This window comes from Colobus angolensis, unplaced genomic scaffold (genome assembly GCF_000951035.1).
Source record: "Colobus angolensis palliatus isolate OR3802 unplaced genomic scaffold, Cang.pa_1.0 Scaffold237, whole genome shotgun sequence".
In the NCBI taxonomy this organism is placed as follows: domain Eukaryota; kingdom Metazoa; phylum Chordata; class Mammalia; order Primates; family Cercopithecidae; genus Colobus; species Colobus angolensis.
In genome coordinates, this window is record NW_012115566.1 from 2,780,245 (window position 1) to 2,802,726 (window position 22,482).

The following is a 22,482-nucleotide window of genomic DNA, read 5'->3' on the forward strand; positions in this document are numbered from 1 at the left end:
AAAAGGTGTTTTTATGATTATTTAAGGTACATTATTTAAAGTGGAACCTTCAACTCATTCCCATCACGTTTATCTAAGTTTAATAAATAAATGGTAGCAGTAAATAAAAGTGATGGCGAGCAGGAGATTTGGGACCACGCAAAATATGTAACTTTACGGATATTCATATTTGATAAAAGTCAAAGAATTTTCCTACTAGTCTCAATAATTGTAAAAAAAAAAAAAAATGAAAACACTAACTTTCCACGGCCCAATATGTACGTTCCGATTTGTTAAAAATGGAATGTTATTAGTTGGAAGTAAATGAGGAATTTGTCAGTTCCTTCATGAAATCATGTAAAATACGCAATTGAGAAGCGCAACTCTGTGTCTTGTTTACAGAAGACTTTGGAGACACCAGCATTTCCAATTGTTCTGTCACAGTAAGATGTTATCTAAAAGGCGAGAATGATTCGCAGGGGAAGATGGAAGTAGGGAGCATTCACATCCCATAGGGAGTTAGTGCGCGGTAGGGGAGACACATTTGGGGAAATGTTTCTTTGTAGCCTCTAGGATCTCATGGTCTCCGGTGCAGCAACCCTGTCGCTAAGCTTCTCTGCTGCACCGGGCGCTGGCTTCTCTGACATTCCTTAGCTAGCGCAAGAACTTTTTCCTGATCACATTCCCTGCCTTCTCTCCTCGCTCACCGCTTTCTTCTTTCGTCCCCGCCTCTCTCCAAAACCAAACCGCCCCAGCAATTTCCGGGTGATTGAACTTCTCCAATCGTCTAAGAGGGTCCGAGCTCTGAAATCCCTTCTTCAGGAGCTGGTCCATGCCCAGACGTGGAAATGCCAAGAAAGCCGAGTTGCTGCGCGCCCAGCAATGCGCTCAGGGAACCCTCACTAGGAAACGCTGAGAGACTCTGGGCGTTGGGAAGAGTGGGCGGGGAGGGGGCGTAGAGTAAACTCTGTTATGCTGGGACAGGGAGTCTTTTCAGCTCATTTCCTCCTCTTCTCTGTCCAAGCAAAACTTGCTTGTGCAAACTCCAAGCAGCAATTATATTGACTATTGACTGTCGCCAGTTGTATCTTCCCGTCACCTGTTCTATCGGCCCAGCCCTCAGAAGTTGAGCTTGTATCCCCATGTGGTCTTGTCTGAGGACAGTTTTCTCTCGGCTTCGGCGACTGTCAGCTCTTCCAGACCCATTACGTGGGTAAATCCTTTCCTCAGTTTCCATCCCAACTTTTCTCTGTCGGTGACTATCACCAAATTTCCTTTCCTCTTCTCACCAGCCTCAGTTTTAGCAGAGGACAAAAACTAAGGTTCCACCGAGACTTAAACTCGGATTACTGGATTCAGAGTCCAGAGTGCTAACCATTACACCATGGAACCTACGCCTACACACGTGTTTCCTAAAGTCATAGGTGACCTATTTCGCCACCTTAGGTTCCTTCCCTCTGCCCCATAGTTTGGGTGATGGGTACATTCTGCTTTTCCTCGTGGAGGATTAAGTCAAGAAGACGCTTACCTGCCACATGCCTACATTCAACACTTTTACACCAGAGTCGTAATGGAAAACGTTGACTTACAAATGTCCGGAGTACTCTCATCACTGTATTTCCTTTCAAGTGGTTTAGGAGCTTGGCGCCCCGGGCCTCGGGCCTCTCTATTTCATCAATGGAAAACAAGTGAGATTGTTAAACAAGACTGTGTGCCAGGTGCCAGGTACACAGTATACCAGGTTACCGTGTGCCAGGTTTTGTGACAAGTGTTTTCTATTGTTACCTCACCTGTGAAGCTCACAACCACGCTGTGAGATGGGACCCATAATTTCTATTTTACAGGTGAGAAATTTGAGTCAGATACCTGAGATGCTTTACACCTTTTCGTTATAGATCTAATTATTTTCTCAAAAATCATTTTTACCAGGGTGACATGTAGCGTTTTTGAGGACTCGTTATGGAAAGATTTTACCGAAGTCACAGGTGAGCCACGTTGCTGTTTACAGAAAACTGAAATAAATGCACTTGAACTACAGGGTTAGAGGAAGATTCCAGCAACCCTAGGATAGCAACTCAGGGAAAGAAGGGGAAGAGTAGACAAAGGTCCCTCTGGAGTCTCCCAGGACAGTGCACAGCTCCCCGGTCCTTCCACTGCCCTTCACCAATGAGGAATATGTACAGGGTAGACTTCCAAACGGACACAAAGAAAACTCCCTGCTTCTCCTTCGCATATCCCTTTGTGACACACACAGGAGCCCACGTGAAAACACACACACACACACACACAATCGGTTTCTGTGAACAAAATAAAACAAAAAAAGTCTGTGGTTCCTTGTTTAAAGTGATAGCTTCCTCACAGGGCAATTTTGTCTCTCAGTTAAATTCGAAAGGGTTTTCAGAGACACACATCCTAAGAATTTATTCTTTATCTTGTGTCTCGACAATTTGAGAAAGAAGGTAGGTTTCAGGACTAATTTGGAAGGAAAATGTGAAATCAAATAAGCTTTATTTTTTTAAAAAAATGCCAGTTATCTTTCCACTCCTTGAACTCTTTCCGCATTCCCCACCCCCACTCTCATTAAGCAGGCTCCCAATCTTGGAGGTCTCTGCTCTGAACAACTTTCTGTCCCCAATCCTTATTCCTGGAGGAAACAGAAAGAACATTTAAAACAAAAAAAAGAAGAAGAACATTACCTGGGGAGATGTAGCATTTCAGATGATCAGGAAACAAACTTAGGTTCTAGGTTCATTAAGAAACGGGGACGGTGAATTTGAATCATCTTAGAGCATGAAAACCAAATTTCTCGGAGGGGAAAAGAAGAAGCTAGTGGCCCGTACGGGGATCGAACCCGCGACCTTGGCGTTATTAGCACCACGCTCTAACCAACTGAGCTAACCGGCCGTTCGTAGGAGCTCGCCTTTGTTATTCTTCTCACTCGCATCCCGCCCCTGCTCCGCTAAAGTATTAAATTCTTTAACGTAATTCCTGTTTGTCTTACAGGGAGGAACAATTTCTTAGCTGCTTTAGAGTCTTAATAGAAAGAAAGAGAAATTTCCTCTTAATGCAAAAACAGAACAAAATAGCTGTATTCGTAGACTTGAAAGAGGACGCTTAAACATTTCAAACTGTGGCTAATGGCCCAAGAATTTATGGAAATATTTGCTGCCTTCTGAATGTCTAGTCAATACATGCAGACAATGAATCAGATTCGGTGAAATATTAACGAGTCTTTGCTTCGTAAAAGCCTCTCACTAAAACAACATACAAATTGGTACCTGAAGGATTTTCCCAACGAGTCTGATTCTCGATAGTCCCACAATCGAGATCGTCCCAGGTTTCTTTTGTCCAGATCCTCAATTTGGGAGTCTTCCTATGTGTTCCCTTAGATTCCCAAAGTGAACTCAAATCAAAGGTCGCTTCGAAGACCTTGGTATTGGAAAATGCTGGAAATGTGGTTCTAGTCACCATTCTAGGGGCTGTTAAACCGAATCATTGTCTACTCAGCCATTGTTTCCCAAAAGCATTACCATTGTTTTTAACATCTTGTTTATCGTTCCAGAGATTTTGAATACATAGACAAAGTTACCCAAGTGTTTTCTTTTTTCTCTTCACGAATAGTAGCATTTTATACACTTTTTAAATCCTTTGCCTTTTAAAATTTTTACTTACAATGTATTTTTGCAACCTTTCCGTATCAGAATAGACAAGTGTTCTCCATTCTTTTAAAAATATGTATAGTATTATATATACTATACACGTGTATACCTATGTAACAAACTTGCACGTTCTGCATATGTACCCCAGAATTTAAAGTATAATAATTAAAAAATATATGTGTAGTAGTTGGCCAGGAGCAGTGGCTCACGCCTGTAATCACCACACTTTGGGAGGCTGAGGTGGGCAGATCATCTGGGTCAGGAGTTGGACACCAGCCTGGCCAACATGGTGAAACCCCATCTCTACTAAAAATACAAAAATTATGCAGGCATGGTGGCACACGCCTGTAATCTCAGCTACTCAGGAGGCTGAGACAGGAGAATCACTTGAACTTGGGAGGCGGAGGTTGCAGTGAGTGGAGATTGTGCCACTGCACTCCAGCCTGGGCGACAGAGTGAGACTTCATCTCAAAAAAAAAAAAAAAAAGTATAGTATTCAATTATGTTAGTATATATCATAGTTTAATGACCAGTTAGTTTAGTTTTCCATCCTGCTATTGCAAACTCTTTATGTCTATGAACATACACCATGTCTGATATCTGCCATGATACCACGCATTCATGTGGAAAAGCTGTATCAAAGAATACGTATATTGGCAATTTTGACAGCCATTGTCCCCCTGTGTTGTAGAGGATTGATCCCAATATTCTTTTTCCTTGTTTGTTTGTTTTAACTATATTGAGCACAAATAGGATGCTGGGCACATTTCTACCCCTCTTTCTTCCTGAATTACAGTCAGTGAAAATGTAGAGAAATTCATACTGCGGAATGTTTGTTTCTGGAATATCACCTTCTCTCAGTTAGGCAAGACTTTGGGAATGTGATAGAATCAGGTGGGAGGAGGAAGGGTCTGAATGGAGAGCAAGGAGAAGGATCAGCAGAGGCCTTCCTTTGTGCACCTCAGAGAGAACAATATGGCAAAAATACCTGATGGGAGAGGAGCTAAGACAGTGTCAGTGTGTCTGGTGATTAAGACTGAGCTGCAGAGTGATGTGCAAGCAGTAGGAGAGGACAACTGAGGAGGAGAGAACATGTGCATGCTGGAGGACCCTCTAGTAGATTATTATAAATAAATCAGGATACTTTACTTGATAGTGAAGAGGATGGGGCACTAAAATTAACAGGCATTAATTGATCTATATTGAGTCTAAACTAAGAACTATGATTACTCTGTATGGGCCAAGTTAAGGATTTTTGAATTGGCCCTACCAACAATGGGAATCCATGGAAGGATTTTAGGCAGAGAAGTCTCATGAACAGATTTGCATTTTGAAAAGATCTTTTTAAGTTCCTGTAACAGACAAGCCCATTGTTACTGGGCCCATGCTTAGCTTCCATCGCTGACATTAGGCTATTCAATTCATGTAATCAATCTGCCAGCACTGTAGTGGCTAATTATTTAGGCTAGCTGACAAAAACTGGTAGAATCATTAGTTAGTTAGTTAGTTAGTTGTTTAGTTCTTCTGTGGTGGACGCACTCTGGTTAACTTAACTTGTGACACAAAGATCTTCACGCTTTGTGTGCACACATCTCCCCGTCTAGGTTCCTTTCGAGGACCCCAGTGTATTTAAATGTAGGGAAACACGCTAACTTTACCCCATATCCACCTGGAGCGTCCTTAAGTGGAACTTTGCCATGCCCCAGTGGGAGCCAGATTCCCAGCAGCGAGTGAGCAACCAGAGCCCAGCCTGGACCTGGAGAGGCGGGTCCGGCCCAATGTTCCATGCAACGCTATCTTCCCGCAAACGTGCTATTACGCATTGACTTCGCAGTGGAAACGCTCCGAGCCAAAAGGCCCTTAAACAAGGCTCCTGCGAACCTAATCCCTGAGGTCTTTGTGGCGATCGGGAGATGGGACCATCAAGGGAAAGGATCGTGGAGAAACACGCGACGCAGTAGCCTCTGCCCTAATTGAGCTCTCCCTGCAGAATCTTGTCTTACACGTATTCCCTCCCCATTCTCTCTTCTTTTCTTCCCTAAAAGTCATGCGATGTTTGAAAATACTGTCTGACAATAAATGAATTGCTGGAGACTGGTCATGTTCACTCAAGTGGTCAGGGACTCTTGGTCTAGAAGCAGCGACTCATACTTATGGAAATCTCCAAGAGCCTCTCTTCGAATAAAGCCAGCAGGCAACAATTCGCATTAGGAAGAGGGCAGAGACCCCTTCATCCCCAATCTCGCCCCCTTTAAAGACAGGAACCTCCTCCTATTCAGAACACTGCTGACAACATGCAGAGAGAAATACCTAATAGAACAGTATTAATGCTTTTTGAAAGCTGAAAGTGTTCGAGAGATCGTGCAATGGTGCCTTTGTAAAGACGTCCACTGACAAGGTAAGCTAAGGGAATCTTGAAAAACAGAAACACCCCGAAAAATTACAAGTTGTTTCCTCTCGGTTTCGACCCGAGGACCTTTCGCGTGTAAGGCGAACGTGATAACCACTACACTACGGAAACCCGTGTTTGTTGTTGGCTTCCTTCGTTAAGGGAGAAATAAATTTTTCTCTTTCAGCTTTGGTAACGTCGAGTTGATTGGCCTTTCCTTTCAGTAAATTATCAAGGTTACTATACTTTTCTTTACTACAAAGTCTTTCATTAAAACTTCTTTTTTTCAGACGTGACTGGAGAATTTAAGAAAATCTCCCCTGAGATGCGAGGCTCGTTACTGTAGACGTTGATTTTTCTTTTTCTTTTTCTTTTTCTTTTTTTTTCTTTTCACGGGGCAGAGGCAGGAATTCAGAAGAGTGTGATTTCGTTGTTGTTGATGTTTATGGAAAAAAATGTAAAGAGATGTAATATAGTAAACAAGATTCTACATAGTGTAAAAGGAAGGGTTATGGTGGCCAGAATATTGCGAACTTAAGTTGAGGCTCAAAGTGAGTGTATCTCCTATCTTGATGACCAGATGTCTGTGTTTCTTGTCTGGAGATCTTCATATTGTTCTGAATATATCACGAGAGTAAGCATGCTTACAGAATTTGGTAAGGGCAGAGGACTATCAGGAAAGTGGAAAGGTTCTATTGTCTATGAAATACCTCTCTATACAGCATTCAATTTGTATAGTTAATGAGTGTCTCACTGGGGTGATGGTGAAAATCCTGTTCAAATACACCAGTCTGCATTTTTCCTTAAAGATGCTGACCACGAAGGCCATTGTTATTATCTATCTTTTTTAAAGGGAAGAATTCAACTCCTCTTTCCCTACTGATTACACAGTTTCTGCAATTGAGTCCCAAATCCGGGAAAAATAGGAAATAACTCTTTTACTAATTCTGCAATTTGGACAATTAACTATTAACCTCAGTTCTTTGTCTCAAAATAAGATTAACATTTACCTTGTAGAATGGTATGGGTTCACATATTATTCAAATCATATTTATTGTGTGCCCATTGTGTATATGGGCATTGCAATGGACAGTAGGGTTTTATTAGTAAACGAAACCAGGCACTGCACCTGTCTTCTTGGAAATTATATTCTTGTGAGAGACAGACAGTAATCAAGTTATCATCCAAATTAATGCATCATTTCCAAGAAAAGAGAGACATATAGTGCTCTTATTTAATATATGAAGATTAATTTAGAAAGTTTAGGGGAAGATTTCTCTGAGAAAATAATGATTCTGCTCAAGTTTGAAGGTTGGGGAGATGTTAACTAGGTTTAAAAGAATGTTAAAGGTAAAAGAAATCGTATGTACCCAAACCCATGGTAAATAAGAGGGATTGATTTGCAAGTAGGACAGTGTGGTTGGAGAGAAAGGGGCAGTGGGGTATGAAATAAAGCTGAACACATGAGAGTCAGCCGTGGAGAGGATTTCAGGTCATAATATTAAGGATTACATTATTAAATAGCTATAAAATGTGTGATAATCGGCTCTTTTAAAATGCCAGTTTTTGCCCTTTATCCTTTCGTTCTCTCAAAGTACACAGGATGTGAGACCTAGTGTGACCTAATCTCTAGGTTAAAACCAGCTAAAATTTCCCCCAAATAATTTGGGAATACTCAGAGGAATTCAGATCATGTGTATACCCTTAGCCAACTAAAACAAAGGTGATGGTTTCAGTTGAGAGCCCAGCAAATTTGACTCCCCTACGTAGAATTCCAGTTCTGTGTTCTCTCCGCCCCCACTCCCCTACCCCATCCGGTGCTGGGCTCTGCAGATGCACTAGGATTTAAGACATTGAAGTGTAGCTGGACTAGGGAGGTGGTAGCACTTATTTTCTAGTCTTGTACTCAATCAAGCAGAAATCCTGCACTCCGTATTTCTCATTTTTTAAAACCAAAATCTGTGACTAAAATACACTCCAGTAAGTCAATACACTATTAAACTATTTCCTCCTCTCCTTTCTCATTTCAAATTCCCTCAAACATCCTGGCAAATCCAGAGCCCGCTATGCACAGTTCTGATTCCGGAGGGAGTAGGGCTCCCTCCTTGCAACCAGGACGTCTTCATCCCCACCTTGAGCTGAGCTGGATGTCGAGTCCTTGGCAATATCCTGCACCAGTTGCTGCCAGTCTAGATACCCTGCCTGCGAGGGCCCCAATGCCGGATTTCACGTCTGTCCCATAGACCTATTTCTAAATCACACACTCAAGTAAACTCATCCTAAGCCAACATCAACCCAGGCAGGACTATTCCGTGCCTAAATTAAACTCGCCGGAGCGTGACTCTAGTGACAGTTGGATAACTCACAACCTCTGGCAGAGAGTGGCCGCCGCACCCAGGGAAGCCTCCGCCTGGACTCCAGACGCCTGCGCGGCGCCCGGGATTCCTAGAAAGGTGAGGCTCGGAGTTGACCCTGTTGCGGAAACACCTTAGCAGAGAGACGCAGATCAAGCTGGGCTGCTGACCAAGTCCCTGGAGGAATTGCTGGTGGTAAGAACAGGGTCGTGGCGGCAACCGCGGCGAAGGAAAGCAGAGTGAGGTTAAGTAGTCATCTCTATCCAAAGAGATCTGCCGCAGTTCCAGACAGGAAACTTTTCTTAGTAATCTTCTCTATCCCCTACTGCTTTCCACCCCACCCCCTCCACTCACAAATCTCCTGCGGAAGGTTTCTGAAAATAATTCTGTAAAGGAAAAAACAACAATAAATGTTTACCAGAGATGGATGACACCTCGTAGCGTCGTCTCTCGTTTTTCGTTTGTTTACTTGTTTAGACCCTCTTCTTTTTTGTTCAACCATACACCTTAAAGTGCAAATGAAAACAAAGCCTATTAAAGAAAATTTAGAAAAATCCTTCTTGCCTTTGTGATAGCCAAATGTTTTGTAGATTTGACAAAACAAGTAAGCATTTTTAAAAAGATTGAAACTATGGACTTCATCCAAACTAAGCGTTATTTTCATCAAAAGGCTATTGAGAGAGAAAACGCCAGCCTCAGACTGGAAAAAGGTATTCGTAAGACAAATTTTTTGGAAAAGCTGTTGTTTCCACTGGATTTAAAAACCAGAATCCTTTCACAGGCTAGGCGGACATGCTAATTACTACATTACAGAAACTCCCTGCTACAATCAGGCCTTTCACAGCAGAATGAGATGGTGATTCTTTGGATATACTGAAACCTATTAACTTTTAATGTTTCTCTTTTTTCTTTTTATTTCTTTGTTTCTTTCTTTTTTTTTTGAAATGGAGTTTCGCTCTTGTTGCCCAGGCTGAAGTGCAGTGCTGCGGCGAGCTCAGCTCACTGCAACATCTCTCTCCTGATTCAAGCAAATCTCTTGCCTCAGTCTCCCAAGTAGCTGGGATTACAGGCAGATGCTGACACGCCTGGTTAATTTTGTATTTTTAGTAGAGACAGCGTTTCACCATGTTGATACAGCTGGTCTTGAATACCTGACCTCAGATGATCCACCTGTCTTGGCCTCACAAAGCGTTGGGATTACAGGCATGAGCCGCTGTGCCCAGCCACGTTTTTTCTTTATATTTTTACCCACCTGTGTTTCTTTCCTTCATGCTTTCTTTTTTTTTTTTTTCTTTTTCTTCTCCCACCCCCAAGATGGAGTCTCACTCTCTCCTTGGTTGTAATGCAGTGGCACGATCTCAGCTCACTGCAACATCCACCTCCTAGGTTCGAGCAATTCTCATGCCTCAGCCTCCTGAGTACTGGGATTACAGGCGTGAGCCACCATGCCTGGCTAATTTTTGTATTTTTAGTAGAGACAAGGTTTCACCATGTTGGCCAGGCTGGTGTCAAACTCCTGACCTCGTGATCCGCTGGCCTCCGCCTCCCAAAGTGCTAGGATTACAGGCGTGAGCCACCATACCCGGCCCTTTCCTTCATACTTTCTATTTGTTAAAATTAATGCTATAGAAACTCCATGATTCATAACCAAATACAGCTCATACCTAGAGTCTAAATTTCTCCCCCAAAGCTAGGCAGAATAAACACAGAGATTTGATTTCAAGGAACTCTTCAATGTTTTCCTATGGCTTTGATTTCCAACTCTCTTCTTGACCATGAGGAGCCAGGAGGATCCAACACACTAAGATCTGGAGACCACTCAAGCTTCTGCAAAGTCAATGCTTGTCTGGAGGACACTGCTGAGCAGGGGATGTGATGGGGGAGGGGTGGGCTGTGCCCAGTTGACTGTCAGAAGGTGAAGAAAAAAGAGATGGTATCTGGGAATTCATGTGACTGGGAATTCATGTGTGGTGAGTGTGTCTAGGAGTCATCAGTCATTCTATTGTTTGTGTCACTCATACTGCTCTGGAAAGCATATGTTCAGTGATAACATCAATCTGTTTAATGGACAGATGATGTACAACATTTGTCTATTCTTTATTTATTTTCCTATTTCAACTGACATTTGTCACTGTCTTTTTTCCTTTTCCAGCATTTCCCGGGTATCTGGAAAGTGCTCAACAGTGAGATGGTGCTCTTCCTCCAAATCTGTTGACATGACAGGACAGTGCCGCTTATGAATCTTTGACAAATAGCAAAGTGGAAAACTCCTGCTCTTGGCAGCTAAAACTTGGATTGACCACAATGTTTCAGGAAACAGAGAAGAAAGACAGTATTTCCCAGTTAGCAAGATCTTGAGTCTTATGATTTTTTTCTGACATTAAATCTGAAACATAAATGGCATGAGTTTATTATTTTCAACAATTTGATTAGACATTTATTTCAAAGAAATTAATGAGTAGCCTACAATATGCCCCATCCTGAGCTAGGCTCTAGAGGTAACAGATAACCTGAAAAAATTGACATGCCCGAGGTAACAAAGGGCTCAAGCACTGATTTTCGTAATAAAATTACCCAAAACAGGGTAGTTATATTTTAAATTGACAAATGAAACCTCAGAGATAAATACTCATGCACTATCACAGAAACATAGAGAAGGGAAAACTCTGTCACTCCAAATAGTGAGGAAAAACTTTCAGAAGAAGTGATAACTGATCCAAGACTTAATAGATGAAAAGTAAGAAATTGGCTGATGAGAGACGGAGGGGATAGGGGAATCTGTCATTAGAGGCAGCATGGACAAATAAGTCAGTGTTTGGGGAGAATCCAAGGAATTCTAAATTTGAGGCAGGGAGAAGGAGCAAATAAGACAAAATGAGAAAATAAGGGTTAGAGCAGGAAGAAAGAGGAATGTCTTTCACTTAACACTTTAGTGTGATGTGCTGTGGAGAGTTGGGAAAGTTTGAAGAAGAAAAATTATATTTTCCATTTCAAGCTAAAGTCTCAATGGCTGCTATGCAAATAAGAAATTTAGGGGACCAAATATGTAGACAAAGGAGCAAGGAAGGCTTTTCTGCATACGTTAAGGTAAGGCCTCAGAAAATTTAATACTTTAATTGGATTATCTGAAAGAAAGAAAAGAGTCAATAGAGTAGATGTAATCATTACAACGATTATCCAAGGAAAGTTCCTATAAATAGAAGCCTAGTATCAGACTTCTGAACAGTAGTATAAAAAATTAGATCAGTATTAAAAATAGAAATAAAGTGTGAACCAAGAATTACATAACAAGCTAAGCTAATCTTCAAGAATCAAGATTATGGAAAATAAATTGGGAGGCTGAGGCTGGAGAATCGCTTGAATTCAGGAGGTGGAAGTTGCCGTGAGCCGAGTTGTGCGATTGCACTGCAGCCTGGGCAATGAGAGAGACTCCGTCTCAAAACCAACCAACCAAACAAACAAACAAAATATATATGTATATATATGACGACAACTAAGCAATATCGTTTCTTCAAATTAAGGTATTAAGTGTTACTCAATACCCCCTCTGGCAGGTGAAGTTATCTTGATGACTGTGCTTGGGTTCAGCAGTGACGATCTATAGTTTGTATTCAGACATATTGGTTGCGTTCACAGCGTTCACAGATGATCGATATAAATGATGAAAAGCTAACACCCACTGTGGCCCGTTCGGGGATCCAACCCGCAACCTTGGCATTATTAGCACAACGCTCGAACCAATTAAGTTAACCGGCCGTGACGCGAAGTTCACTTCCCTCTTAACAAGATACATATATGTAAAAAAAGAAACAAAAGGCCGGGCACAGTGGCTCACGCCTGTAATCCCAGCACTTTGGGAGGCCGAGGCGGGCGGATCACGAGGTCAGGAGATCGAGATCATCCTGGCTAACACGGCGAAACCCCGTCTCTACTAAAATTATAAAAAATTAGCCGGGCGTGGTGGCGGGCGCCTGTAGTCTCAGCTACTGGGGAGGCTGAGGCAGGAGAATGCCGTGAACCCAGGAGGCGGAGCTTGCAGTGAGCCGAGATTGCGCCTCTGCACTCTAGTCTGGGAGACAGAGCGAGACTCCGTCCACACCCCCCCCCAAAAAAAAAAACAAAAATAAAATAAAACAAAAAAACTATTTTTTTCTCTCTTCATTTTTTTTTTTTTTTTTTGAGATGGAATGTCCCTCTTGTTGCCCAGGCTAGAGTGCAATGACGCGATCTCGGCTCACCACAACCTCCGCCTATCGTGTTCAAGCGATTCTCCTGCCTCAGCCTTCCGAGAAACTGAGATTACAAGCATGCGCCACCACACCCGGATAATTTTGTGTTTTTAGTAGAGACGGAGTTTATTCTTGTTGGTCAGGCTAGTCTACGAACTCCCAACCCCGGGTGATCCGCTCGCCTCGGCCTCCCAAACTGCTGGGATTATAGGCGTGAGCTACCGCGTCCGGCCTCAAGCAATTTTCTTATTCGAGTTCAAAACGGGTCATAAAGCAGCGGAGACAATTCGCAACATCAACAACGCATTTGGCCCAGGAACTGCTAATGAACGTACAGTGCAGTTGTAGTTCAAGAAGTTTTGCAAAGGTGAGGAGAGCCTTGAAGATGAAGAGTGTAGTGGCAAGACAATTGAGAGCAATCAGCGAAGTTGATCCTCTTGCAACTACCACAGAAGTTGCCAAATGACTCAGCGTCGACCATTTTACCGTGCGGCATTTGAAGCAAATTGGAAATGTGAAAAAGCTTGGTAAATGGGTGCCTCATGAGCTGAGCAAAATTTTTTTTTTTAAATGGCCGTTCTGAAGTGTCATCTGCCCTTATTCCACGCAACAACGAACCATTTCTCCATCGGATTGCGACGTGCGATGAAAAGTGGATTTTGTACGACAACCGGCGACGATTAGTTCAGGGATTGGACCGAGAAGAAGCTCCAAAGCACTCCCCAAAGCCAAACTTGTACCAAAAAAGGTCATATTCGCTTTTTGGTGGTCTGCTGCTTGTCTGATTCACTATAGCTTTCTGAACACCCGTGAAACCATTACATCTGAGAAGTATGCTCAGCAAATCAATGAGATACACCGAAAAGTGCAATGTCTGCAGCCAGCATTGGTTAACAGGAAGGGCCCAATTATTCATGACAACACTCGACTGTACGTCGCACAAGTAACGCTTCTGAAGTTCAGCGAATTAGGCTACGAAGATTTTCCTAATCCATCATATTCATCTGACCTCTCACCAACCGACTACCACTTCTTCAAGCATCTCCACACCTTTTTACAGGTAAAACGCTTCCACAACCAGCGGGATGCAAGCATTTTCTAACTGTCCAATCCCGAAGCACAGGTTTTTACCCTCCAGGAATAAACAAACTTATTTCTTGTTGGCAAAAATGTGTTGATTTTAATGGTTCCTATTTTGACTAATAAAGATGTGTTGAGCCTAGTTATAATGATTTAAAAATTCACGGTCCGAAACTGCAATTACTTTTGCACCAACCTAATATTAATTTTAACGAATTGAAAGTATGAAGGGGCGGGGCGCGGTGGCTCAAGCCACCCAGCACTTTGGGAGGCCGAGACGGGCGGATCAAGAGGTCAGGAGATCGAGACCATCCTGGCGAACACGGTGAAACCCTGTCTCTACTAAAAAATACAAAAAAACTAGCCGGGCGAGGTGGCGGGCGCCTGTAGTCCCAGCTACTCGGGAGGCTGAGGCAGGAGAATGGCGTAAACCCGGGAGGTGGAGCTTGCAGTGAGCTGAGATCCGGCCACTGCACTCCAGCCTGGGCGACAGAGCGAGACTCCGTCTAAAAAAAAAAAAAAAAAAAAAGAAAAAGAGAAAGTAAAGAAAGTATGAAGGAAGAAACACCCTGTGGATAAAAATATACTAAAAAGAAAAACATATTAAAAGTTATTAGGTTTGAGTATATCCAAAGAATCTTCCTTTCATTCTGCTATGGATTGCTGCACAGAAGAGAAAGTTTTTTGGAGTGTACTGGTTAGCACGTCTGCCTACAAGAAAGGGGTCTCAGATTTGAAACTGATGAAAACAATAGCTTTTCCAAAAAGATTTCTCACTTCATCGAGAAATACAAATAATCACATTCCCTAAATGCCAAAGTCTTCCCCTTCTCTCTATTGTTCCAAACTTACATATGAAAGGTTTTCCCAGTTCTCCTAGAAAAAGGACTCTGCCAGATTTGGTCTAGGCCATTTAGTCATTTAGGCAAAAAGGTGCTGTTAAGTCTACATATTACCATTATACACACACACACACACACACACACACACACACACACACACACACATTCTCTCTCTCTCTGATTCTTCTCTTAAAACACTTTTATGTTTTGAGGTGTTAATTTTTCCCACTTTGAAAACTAAACACGTAAACAATTTGTTAAAAGATAACATGTCTGTTTTAAATTTATGAGGTTAATAAATCAGTTCCTACATTCCAACATTTAATGTCAGTTATGATTTATGGAGTAACTTTATTAAATTTGTGCCGCCTTTCATCTTTACTGTTTATTTTTGCACATTTTTAACTGCTGCATGATTTATCACACATTTTGGCCAAGATTCTTCCCCTTAGTGAGTTATGTCTTTATTCATAGTAGGAGGAAATCATGTGATTCTACAGAAAAATGTATTTTCATGTATTTTATGACATTTAATTAAAAATAATAGAGTACTCATTACTAATCCATGCACACATCATCAGTACACAATATAAATATATAAGAAAATACAACAAAACTGAAACTATGGTAGATTAACAGACTGCAAAAATTAGTGATGCGCCCACAAGTACACCAATAAAAATGTACACACAGATGATAAATTGGAAATGATACTTCCAAGGCACAGGGAGGCTAAAGGCATTTCTTTATCCATTCATCCAATGGTGAACACAAGAATTCCATATCTTGGCTGGGTGCCGCTGTTCACGCCTGTAATCCCAGCACTTTGGGAGGCCAAGGCGAGCCCAGGAGTTCAAGACCAGCCTGGGCAACATGGTGAAAACCCGTCGCTATTAAAAATACAAAAAAAAAAAAAAAAAGAAAGAAAAGAAATCTTCCGGGTATACTGACATAGGCCTGTAATCCCAGCTACTCGGGAGGCTGAGGCACAAGAATCGTTTGAACCCGGGAGGCAGAGGTTGCAGTGAGTCAAAATCGCACCGCTGCACTACATCCTGGGCGACAGAGGGAGACTCTGTGCCACCAAAAAAAAAAAAAAAGATTTCCGTCTCTTGGTGGTATGCAGATAATCTCTTGGACATACTGATTTCACTTCCTTTAGCTATATACCCACTAGAGGGTTTGCTGGATCATATAGTATCCCTATTTTTAATTTTTTTAGGAACCACCATACTATTTTCCATAATAAATGGTATTAGTTCTTTAAATAGTTGATAGAATTCACCAGAGAAGCTACAGGTCCTGGGCTTTTCTTTGACGGGAGACGTTTTTATCACTGATTCAATTTCCTTATCTACTATTGATCTGTTCAGATTTTCTATGTCTTCATGATTCAGGCTTGGTAGGTTGTGTTTGTCTAGGAATTTTTTTTTCATTTTTCCCAGTCCTTATCCTGCCTGGCAGACAACTGGACCCACTCGACTCCCGGGCCCTCAGCTTCTTGCCTTGGAGCACCGCCCAACACAAACAGCAGGCCGTTTCCAGGGTTCAATCCACTGGCTTCGGGTTATTTTCTTGGGGTAATTTTCTACCTCCCAAGAGATGGAGATCACAGAGCCTTCTATTGTTGGAGAAGGCCTAACGGAGGGAGCACTTAAGCAGAAAAAAATGTACTCTACTGGGGGGCTAAGTAAAATTTCTGTGCTGTGTTTGAAAAGAAAATTTTCCACAAGTCGTAGTGTTTCCTTTGTGTGACTCGTGAACTCCGATATTACTGACTTTAATAAATAGAAAAGCTTATCAACCTTGATAATTTCCTGAAAGAAAAGATCAATTCGATGTTACCAAATCTGGGATACCCAGAAAAATTTTCTTCTCCCCCTAGGAGAAAAATTGTCAAACATGAGGATTTCTGTAGTGTAGTGGTTATCACGTTCACCTCACACGTGAAAGGTCCCCAGTCCGAAACCCGGCAGAAACAACTTGCATTTTTGAGGAATCCTTAGCTGAATTTCTCAGTGCACGTTTTTAGAATTGCACCCCCGTACCATCTTTAGCCGTTTAGGAGAGAAGGTTGTCCTTGTCACCTGTGGTGTGAATGTAAACCAAAGTATCCCTGCTGCCTTTCTCCCACCAGAGCCCTTACCGTTTTCGACAAGGAAAAAGTCCTCTTCAAAGCCAAGAGTCCATGTCTTCTCAGGTGGACACGAACAGTCCCAAGCAATTTTTTGCGGAACAAATTGTTATTATTATAATTGACGCTCTCATCGCCTGGTCCCCAAAAGACCTCAGGGACTCGGTTCGCAGGCAACTTGAACGATCTTTCCGCTCAGGAACATTTTTTCTGCAGGGTCAATGCGAGGCCGAGACTTTGCTGAAAGCCACCGTTTCCGGGAGCACTGGGCCAGACCCGCCTCTCCAGGTGCAGGCTGGGCTCCAGTTGCTCACTCGCTGCTCCTAAGTCTCGCTCCATGGGATCATCACAAGGTTCCACTTAGTACGCTCCAGGAAGATTAGGAGTGGGATTAGGGTGTTTTCCTACATGTACATGTACTGAGGTCCTCGAAAGGAACCTGGGCGGGCAGATGTTCTCTCCGAGTTTCCCTCCCCACTCAGACTCAAGAGTACAGCTCGGAGATTACTGCAATCAGGCCAAGGCCAGCACCTGTGGGTAAATGGAGCCTACCAGCTCTGGATGTATGGACCTGTTTGTGGATTTTTTTTTTTTTTTTGAGGTATAGAAGGAGCCAAACAGCCACTCGCCTCTTTTCAGATGTATTCACGAAGAGAACAACCGGAATCCTAGAAAAGTTATTCCCAGGTGGGTTGAATTCATCAATGAAGGAAGCGGCTCTGAATAGGGCAAGTGGTAGACTGTAATGGATATGATGGTGTTCTACCTAGAACCCAATGGCTTTCTACATTGCCCAATGTTTTGTGGGGCAAGGTACTCAGACACCCAACATCCTGGTGTGCTGTTTGCTGCTAACTCAAAGCTGAGCTCTTCCCAGGAATTGTTCTAAGCTAAAGAAAGCTACCCTGTTTAAGGTTATACCTTTTCTCTGGGATCAGCTTACATCTAAAGCCACGTCTATGAGTGGATACAACGACCCAGCTCCTTTTCCCCAATTCAGGACAATTCTAAAGGATCATTATAGCTCCAGAGCTCCCCATGGGAATAGTTGAGTCCTCTTTTGTATATCATTCTTGGATACACAATAGACTTCCTTCATGAAAACTAGATCCTGGAGTCTGTTTCTCATAGAATACAAAAACCTAATGCAATCTTTTATTTTTTTTTTTGAGATGGAGTGTAGCTCTGTCGCTCAGGCTGGAGTGCAGTGGCGCAATCTCGGCTCACTGCAAGCTCCGCCTCCCGGGTTCACGCCATTCTCCTGCCTCAGCCTCCCCAGTAGCTGGGACTACAGGCACCCACCACCACGCCCGGCTAATTTTTTGTATTTTTAGTAGTGACGGAGTTTCACCATGTTAGCCAGGATGGTCTCAACTCCTGACCTCGTGATCCGCCCGCCTCAGCATCCGAAAGTGCTGGGATTACAGGCGTGAGCCACTGCACCCGGCTAATGCAATCTTAATATAAAACCGAATACAATCTCCTAGAGTCTGTTTACAAAAGACCTACTAAAAACAGTATTTTAAAGCATGTATCAGATTTGTCTCTCCTGAAATCAGAATTATACAATAAAATTATTTAATTCCCATTTTACTTGAATTAAAGCCAAAGTCCTAAGACCTCCTACAAGATCCTACATACTCCGATCCTCCAGTGCTCTCTGATCTCATCTCTATGACTCTCTTCCTCCCTTGTGCTCTGGCCACATGAACCCTTTTACTGTTCCTCAAACATTCCATGCGAGTACCCACCTTAAGACTTTTATAGTGGTTGTACTCTGCTTGTAACACCTCACATGTCAGATGGCTTGATTGCTCATTTTCTTCCAGTCACAATCTTATTAAGGCTGCACTAACAACTCTGTTCAGCATTCCAACCTATTCCCACCACTCCAATTCCTCCTACCTACCTCTATTTACCAATCATATTTAACACCTTCTTACATATTTAATAATTTACATTTTTATTATGTTTGTTATTTATATCTGTTTCCATCCTCTATGAGGGCAGATATTTCATTGGTGCGGTACTAGTGATGTGTTGCTATAGTTCCCTGATGCCTGCCAAGTGTCTAGAACTGGACCTGTGGTTGTTACACAAAGTTAAAGAGATCTTTTTAAAACATGAATCCGGCTGGGCATGGTGGCTCACACCTGTAATCCCAGCACTTTGGGAGGCCGAGGCAGGTGGATCATTTGCAGTCAGGAGTTCCAGACCAGTCTGGCCAACATGGCGAAACTCCGTCTCTACTAAAAATACAAAAAAAAAAAAAAAAAAAAAAATTAGCTGGGTGTGGTGGCACATGTCTGTAATCCCAGCTACTGGGTAGGGTACTAGGGAGCCTGAGGCAGGAGACTCACTTGAACCCGGGAGGTGGAACTTGCAGTGAGCCAAAATCGTGCCACTGTACTCCAGCCTGGGGGACAGAGCCAGACTCTGTCTCAAAAATAAATAATAAACAAATTTTTAAAATGTGACTCTGTCCATGTGACCTTTCTGCCTAAAATCCTTGTATAGATTCCCATTGTTGTTAGGACCAATTCAAAAATCCTTAACTTGGCCTATAGTGATCATAGTTCTTAGTTTAGACTTAATGTAGATCAATTAACACCTGATAATTTATTTTTATTTTTATTTATTTATTTATTTTAGACGGAGTCTTGCTCTGTTGCCCAGGCTGGAGTGCAGTGGCGCTATCTTGGCTCACTACAAGCTCCACCTCCCACGTTCACGCCATTCTCCTGCCTCAGCCTCCTGAGTAGCTGGGACTACAGGCCCCTGCCACCACGCCTGGCTAATTTTTACATTTTTAGTAGAGATGGCGTTTCACCGTGTTAGCCAGGCTGATCTCAAACTTCTGACCTCAGGTGATCCGCCCACCTCAGTCTCCCAAAGTGCTGGGATTACAGGCGTGAGCCACCACACCCAGCCAATTTATTTTTAGTGCCACATCCACTTTACCATCAAGTATTCTGATTAATTTATAGCAATCTACTAGAGGGTTTTGCATCATATATTAATACATGTTCTCTCCTCCTCAGACTTCATCTCCTACTAGTCGCCCTGTACCACTCTGCAGCTCAATCTTAATCTCCAAACAGACTAACGTATCTTAGTTTCTCTCCCTCAGGTGTTTCTGCCCATGTTGTTCTCTCTGAGGTGCACAAAATAAGGCCACTGTTGGCTCCTTCTCCCTGCTCTCCACTCAGCCCCTTCCTTCTCCCACCTGATTCTATCACAGTCCCTTTACATCATTACTTGTAACCCCAAAACAATATTCCAGAATATAATATGCCCCAACTAGACAGTCTACACACTGATTGCCTAGTTTCGCTTCGAATTTGTAGCAGGGAATTCAGGAAGAAGAAGGTGTAGAAATGTGTACAGGATCCTATTTGTGCTCAGTATAGTTAAAACAAACAAGCAAGCAAAAAGAGTATTGGGATCAACCCTCTAAAGCACAGTGTGACAATGGCAATCAAAATTGCCAATGTACATTTTCTTTGACGCAGCCTTCCCACATGTGCAAAGTATCATGGCACACATCAGATACAGTGTATGCTCATAGATATGGACAATTTGCAATAGGAGGATGGAAGTCTAAGCTATGCCCATTGAACTATGGTATAAACTTATGTAACTGAATACCATGCATATTTAAAAGAGAATGAAGAACACTTCTGTTCTGATATGAAAGAATTGCAAAAATATATTCTGAGTTAAAAAAAAAAGCAAAGGGTTTAAAAAGTGTATTATCAGGGAAAACCCCCACCCCCAATATTCAATGTGGGTCCTTTTCTATTTCCCTAAGCGTTGGCTGGTCTGAGAAATAAAGGGAAAGAGTACAAAAGAGAGAAATTTTAAAGCTGGGTGTCCGGGGAAGATGTCACATGTCGACAGGTTCCATGATGCTCCCTGAGCCATAAAACCAGCAAGTTGTTATTAGCGATTTTCAAAAGGGGAGGGAGTATAGGAATAGGGTGTGGGTCACAGAGATCACATGCTTTAAGGGCGACAAAAGATCACAAGGCAGGATGTCAGGGCAAGATCACAAGGTCAGGGCGAAACTAGAATCACTAATGAACTTCTATGTCCACCTGTGCACACATTGTCATTGATAAACAAGGTTCAAGAGTAGAGAACTGGTCTTACTAAAATTTGCCAGGCTGGAATTTCCTAATCCTAGCAAGCCTGGGGGCGCTGCAGGAGACTAGGGCGTGTTTCGTCCCTATCTACTTCTGCATAAAAGCAGACACTCCCAGGGCGGCCATTTTAGAGGCCCTGCCCTGGGAATGCATTCTTTTCCCAGGGCTGTTAATTATTAATATTCCTTACTGGGGAAACAGGTCAGCGATATTTATCTCACCCGTTTTCAGTAATAAGAGAAATATGACTCTGTTCTGCCTGGCCCAGACAGTCAGACTTTAAAGTTATCTCCCTTGTTCCCTGAAAATCGCTGTTATCCTGTTCTTAAGGTGCCCAGATTTCATATTTTTCAAACACACATGCTCTACAAACAATTTGTGCAGTTAATGCAATCATCACAGGGTCCTGAGAAGAGATTAAAGTAAAGACAGGCATAGGAAATCACAAGAGTATTGATTGGGGAAGTGATAAATGTCCATGAAATCTTCACAATTCATATTCTTCTGCCGCAGCTTCAGCCGGTCCCTCCATTCAGGGTCCCTGACTTCCCACAACAGTGGATAAAATGCCACTATTTGTGAAGAGAAAAAAGAAAACATTTGTTTAACTTTGTCTATGCGTTCAAAATCTCTGGAACAATAAAGAAGATACAAAAAACAATGGTAATATTTTTGGGAGACAATGGCTGGGTAGAAAGATTGGTTTAACCATCCCTGATTGGTGTAGAGCCACATTTCTAGAATTCTCCAATACCAAGGTCTTCAAAGTGGGCTTTGATTTGAGATCACTCTGGGTCTGAGGCAACAGGTAGGGAAACTTCCAAATGGAGACTCCGGGCATAAGAAACTTTCAAATGGAGACTCCTAGGACGATCTCGACCGTGGGACCATCGAAAACAGACTCGTCGGGAATGTCCTTCAGGTGCCAATTTCTAGGTTGTGTTAGTGAACGGCTCTTAAAAAACAAGGACTCGCTAATATTTCACTGAGTCTGATTCACTGTCTGCACGTGCTGATTACCAGACATTTAGAAAGCAACAAATGTTTCCATGGATTCCTGGACTGTTCGCAGCAGTTTGAAATTTTTAAGCGTCCTTTTTCAACTCTAGGGACATGGCTTAAAAAATAAAATAATAAAAATAAATAAATGAAAAATGTTCTTTCCTTGTTTTGTTTTTGTTTAAGAGAAAGTTTCTCATTCTTTTTATTAAGACTGTAAAGCAAGTAAGAAATTGTCTCTTCTTGTTAGACAAACAGGAATTATATTGGTAAATTTAATGCTTTCCCAAAAAAGAGATGAAGGTCGAGATTAAATAGAAGAAAAAGAAACGCTTGGTAAGGTTGGCCGGTTAGCTCAGTCGGTTAGAGCGTAGTGCTAATAACGCCAAGGTCGCGGGTTCGATCCCCGCACGGGCCACATGTTCTCCTCAGCACTCTTTCACGGCAGTTCTACAGAAATTCGTCGGTTTTCAGCCAGCTGAGGGCTACGGCTAATTAACAAAGCAACGCCTCGGTTTTCAGCCAGCGAAGAACTGAGGGTAATAAACCAGTACTCTCAGAGCGTTGAAATTCGCCGCCGTCTTTTCTTAATCCATCTGAAACCCAACTCTATTCCCGAATCCCCAAAATTTCTACATCTTCTCAGGTAAAGTTCTTATTCTTTTCCACTAT

General features: G+C 42.4%; 4 non-coding genes across 4 annotated transcripts; 1 reads left to right on the forward strand and 3 right to left on the reverse strand.

Annotated features, from left to right (window-relative positions):
* Nucleotides 1–1,299: 1,299 nt before the first annotated feature.
* TRNAQ-CUG lies at nucleotides 1,300–1,371 on the reverse strand. Its single transcript has one exon. It is a non-coding gene; the product is annotated as a tRNA-Gln (tRNA).
* A 1,438-nt stretch (nucleotides 1,372–2,809) lies between these two features.
* TRNAI-AAU lies at nucleotides 2,810–2,883 on the reverse strand. The gene has a single exon. It is a non-coding gene; the product is annotated as a tRNA-Ile (tRNA).
* Nucleotides 2,884–6,086: 3,203 nt separating this feature from the next.
* TRNAV-UAC lies at nucleotides 6,087–6,159 on the reverse strand. Its single transcript has one exon. It is a non-coding gene; the product is annotated as a tRNA-Val (tRNA).
* Nucleotides 6,160–22,154: 15,995 nt separating this feature from the next.
* On the forward strand, nucleotides 22,155–22,228 carry TRNAI-AAU. The gene has a single exon. It is a non-coding gene; the product is annotated as a tRNA-Ile (tRNA).
* The last annotated feature ends 254 nt before the right edge of the window (nucleotides 22,229–22,482 follow it).